The 5,207-nt window shown below is 33.3% G+C and overlaps 1 pseudogene; it reads right to left on the reverse strand.

The window, feature by feature from the left end:
* Positions 1-4: 4 nt before the first annotated feature.
* Positions 5-2,172, reverse strand: LOC125604747 (annotated as a pseudogene).
* Between the last annotated feature and the right edge of the window lie 3,035 nt (positions 2,173-5,207).

Genomic DNA, 5,207 nt, shown 5'->3' on the forward strand with positions numbered 1-5,207 from the left:
TATCATTGTTCTGTAGAGAAAGAAAAGGCTCTAATGGTTGTTGAATGCTTAGAGGGTAAGGTTGAAGCTGAAGCCTTGATGAGCTCGAGCCGCTACCATATTGGAAACTTGAACCAAGGGCTATCATCTCAGCCTCGCGTTTCCTTGAAGACTCAAGAGCCTGAGCTTCTTTGAGCCGCTTAGCCGCGCCTCCTCCTATGGGAGAGTACTGCTCTCGAGGATGGCTTTCACGTCGTACCGTTCATCTCGAAGTTGGTCACTGCGTTGAGCCTCTAAACTTTATCGCGGCTATATCATAAGCTTCTGCTGCTTCTTCCTCAGTGCCTGAAAACAAACCATGTCATTAACTACGTAAGATAATAATTTGGTGAACCTTCTATTAAAACATGCTGATTTTAAAAGAACAAAAATTCTATAAAAGAGGTTTCTTGAAAGTCGTTCTGATTTTAAATTGTAGTAGGTTCTAGATGGTTTAAAGTAGTTAAGACATAATAAGAAAGTACTTACTAAAAGTCCCCAGTAGAGATCTTTGTTTCCGGCGACTCGTCCGATCCTTGCTTGCCATCTTCCATGTTGGTGATGCCTATATATATGACAAAATAAAGATGTTTATTTCTATAAGAGTATTTATTTATGTAATAACAACGATTATTATATATGTGAATATTTATAAAATTAAACCTTGTAACTCCACGATACATTGAAGCGCCTCGTGAAAATCCACTACTTTTTCTTGCGATTTGACACGCATTTGTAAATGTGTTGTTAGATTAGATAAGTCTTAATTAGATTTGAATATACGACCAAGGTCTTGATGAAATACAACAAATTAAACACCTTCTAATAGCAGCCACGAACTCTTGTCTAGTCATGTGCTTCATTTCTTCTATTCTTTCTCGTAGTTAGTAATCTGATATATATTAATGATCAAAGATTAAAATATATATAATATAACTAATGACCAAGAGAATATTGCAAGCAAATAAGAACTAACATACCGGAAATTAGTAGTAGTCGAGGGACCCCATACTTAAGTGCGGCTAGATCATATGATCTTGCTGCTTTATCTTCTTTGTCATACCCACCTATACCAAGAATTTGACTTAGTTTAGTTTCCGTAAACGAAACAATATGATTACTCCACGAGTATAACAAGGAAGAATCCAATTTGACGCACTCACCCAAGTAAACTAGATTGTTTTATTGGATCCCCAGATTTTACGCAGCAAGAACAAAGAAAGAAAAATATATAAGAACATGATTAGTATATAAGAGCAGGCGAATCAAACCTAAACACACAGAACCTGCTTAAGTGGAAGTAAATTACTTACCTTGTCTTCCTTTCCTAGACTGACCTTCCCTTCTACAAGTATTATCCCACAGTGAGCTTCATATCGACCGGTCCATCGATGCCTAATTATTTGACCAAAATATAATGCATTTCATCATTAAATCCATATCTTTTTTTGGGTACTAATATATCATAATCCAATTTAAGATCATAAGATCTTTAGAATCTATTAAGTGAGTAATGAGTCACGTGTATAACCTTGTGACACCACGATAGATCGAGGTGCGTTGTCCGAAAGTGTCCAAAGCACGTCTTGGCGTGGCCGTCTCAGCAACGGCTAATGCTCCACCGCTAGTGTTATCGCCGGTGACCTCGGGCGGCAACGCTTTAGCTACAGCGTTATTACCACCGGTCGTCCCCATGGACAAAGTGAGTGACTGTAGATTGTGAGCACTCTCTTGGAGCTCATAGCTATCGTTAGGATTGTTGGAGTCACAAGCTACAACGACGTCGTTTGATTGGACGCTTGGCATCAAGCTATTGGTGGTATGGAAGTAGTAACCTGAGTCGTTGTAAGCTACGATGTGGTCGGATTGATTTTCGTCCGGTTTGCTCACACCGAGAAAGTCTGCCACTTTTGGAACCTCTCCTCCTCCACCGTGTGGATTGATCATGTTCCACTCTTCGAACACACAAATATTTTTAGTATATATATATATAATATACACAATAGATTGTTGTATAGATATATCGTTGTTTACCTTGTGTTTGGAAAGGGTTGTCCATATGGTCGCTCACCAAGCCAATGTTATATTCATGAGGAGGCAAAGAAGAGTGGTTTGGTGAAAGTGGAAAGCCAAGCCAGTTGTTTGAATTCATTTTCCCTTTGAGTCAAATCTGTTTGTTTTGGGTTAATCAATCACTTTATTGCTCCTACCCACCTTGATAATCATAATACCACTCTAAGCCAATCAAAGAAGAAAGGAAGATTCAGTGATCAAGGACTGAAGAAAGAGAAATTAAAGATCAAGACTTTTTTCAAAGAATGGAGTTATGTTATATATAGATATAGGGGAGATCTTCTGCTTTATCATATATTGGGCGGGTCTCTCTCTCTCTCCTCTCCTCTCTATCTCGGCTCTCTCTCTCTCTCTCTCTCTCTTCTCTCTCCGCTCTCTCTCCTCTCCTCTCTCTCACCTCTCTCTCGTCTCTCTCTCCTCTCTCTCTTCTCTCTCTCTCTCTCTCTCTCTCTCTCTCTCCTCTCTCTCTCTCTCTCTCTTCTCTCTCTCTCTCCTCTCTCCTCTCTCTCTCTCTCCTCTCTCTCTCTCTTCTCTCTCTCTCTTCTCTCTCTCTAAGTTAGAGATGGAAACTCTGATACTTTTAGGGTTTAAAGAAAAGATAAGATATTCGTAAGAGATGAATACAGAGGAAGGCCATAGAAGTTTCAAGGTTAGAGTGACCCTCCAATTATATGGATTTTATCTCATTAAATATTATTCTATAAGAGAAGCTGATATAAATAACTAAGTATGGATGTGAACAAGAAAAATATACTATGTATGCCCTTTGCATGTATGATTCATGTTTATAGGCTTATAGCTGTTACAAGAAGACCCCTATCAGATTAGGATAGCATTTTTCTCTCTAAAACTCACACACTCGTAATTGTGTGTAGACTTGATTTTGATTAACATTTTTTAAAAAAAATTCGAGTTGATAAATCTTTTATTATTTAAATTGGTGTAAATTTTCATTTTAGTTGTTTTAAACGAGCTCAATTATATGAGAATCAAAATATGTTAATATATCATTTTTTGAAACTTTGTTAACATGTCTTTTCTCACATTGTTTTGGTTAATGTTTATTTTAAACATATTTCTCATTGATCAAAGTTTTTAAATATTTTACTACAGAAATGAGATAATGCGTTCATATATAAATATTTTGTCTTGTATTTGAATAAATATTTTGCATGATTTATTAAATAATCTATGAAAATCTAAAATCATAAAAGACTAATTGTAACTCGATGAATGACATAATCATCAGTCAATATAAATGTTACCTAAATTTTTAATATGTTTGGTTATAAGGTGATCTAGATTAATATTCTAACTTTAATAATGCTTACTTTAAAAGTCTTCTTTATGAAAATAAATATTATGAAGAGATAATCTCCCCGGTTATATATATATATATATTTAATAGGTAATTTATCAGATAATTCTAATATTTATAGTATATTTGACATTTTTATTCGGTATATTTTAAAGTATTGTTATTAGCTTGTTAAGTTTCATGATTTTGTTGAAATGAATATTAAAAAAAATACAAAATATTCGGTGGTTATTCTATTTAAGTAAGATTTAAAATGAAAGATTCTTACTGCTACGTAATATTTGGTGGCTATTCTAATATAATGTTCTATTTAAGTAAGATTTAAAATGAAAAAGAATTCTGACAAAGAAACACAGTAAATTAGCAGCACATAACATTAAACAAAACATCTTATTAAATAATCATATATCCGTTTCGTCAAAGAAAAAAATTATACATCCGATAGAAATATATAAACCTTCCACATAAGATAAAATGAAAGATTCATACTGCTAGTAGGCCGGAGCACGGATCTGATATCCGAGTTTTTGGAGGTATTTGTGATTTGCTGCGTATGTCACGGATATCTAATTTTTCGATTTGCTTTGCTTCGAAAAAATACGAATATTCGGAAAAACGGATATCCGGAAAATAAATAATATTTGTGGATATTTACGAATACTTACGGATATCTCATATGTTTTGATTAATACAAATAATCTTAAAATTTTGATACAAATTTGTTTTCTAAAATATTTTTTTTGCATGATATATATGATAAAAATTAAAAAAGTAGTGAATCTACATATTTTGTAAATTTTTTTTAACTTAATTAATAATTATAATAACACAAAACTTAAGAAAAAAATTATAATTATCATAAATGTGTTCTCTTCTTTTAATGTAATACTTTTATATAAGTAATCATGTGAATAGAATTTATCAAATCATATGTTATAATAATAATTATATAATTTTATACATTAATTTTTTTAAATATAATCAATATATACATGTATTTATATATTACCGGATCAGATCGAATATCCGCTTTCTAAAAATTTAATATTTGTGATTTGCTTCATTTTTACGGATATTGATTTTAGTAATTGATTTTAGTATTTGATTTGCTTCGAAAGGTTACGGATATCCAAAATTTTTGGATCGAATCGAAACGAATAATGAATCGAATCAAATTTAACAGATAAAATGTCCAGTCCTAACTGCTACGTTTTGAAAAATGGTCCCACATGAAGCGAAACTAATAGAACATTATATTAGGTAAAAAGATTTTGTAAAATACTATAGTTACCTATATAAATAATATTTTTTCAGTCCTATAAAAATCTTTTTTATGATAATTTGATCTGTTAATACAATATTAAATATATGTATTATACGTATTTTTGTTTTAATATGATACGATTTCGTTTCTTCGGATTTTGTTACGGTTTCCGCCTGCAAATCCATAGTGATATGGTTCTCTCTCTAGACGGTGCGATGGAAGATGTTTTGTTCTGTTGCAAAACTGTTGGTGCGGCTTTTCTCTCTTCGCAGCTCGCTTAGAGAAGGGTGAGCAGAGGTTTTGAGGAGAGTTATCCGGCGGTGGAAGAGGCGAGGCATTTGAAGGGTGCGGTTTATACCTGTCTAGACGATGTTTTTTTTTTTGAAGATATCTAGACGATGTTTTGTACCGACGCTTTTGATCTGTCTCAATAGAACCTTTCTAATCCTATGCTTTCTTTATTTTGGTCTAGGTGATTAAGTGGAGGAAGTAAGTGGTGAGGGCTTCCGTGTTCTTCTTCTCTTGCTTTGGTTT

The sequence above is a fragment of the Brassica napus genome, unplaced genomic scaffold (genome assembly GCF_020379485.1).
Source record: "Brassica napus cultivar Da-Ae unplaced genomic scaffold, Da-Ae ScsIHWf_617;HRSCAF=912, whole genome shotgun sequence".
NCBI classification, from domain to species: domain Eukaryota; kingdom Viridiplantae; phylum Streptophyta; class Magnoliopsida; order Brassicales; family Brassicaceae; genus Brassica; species Brassica napus.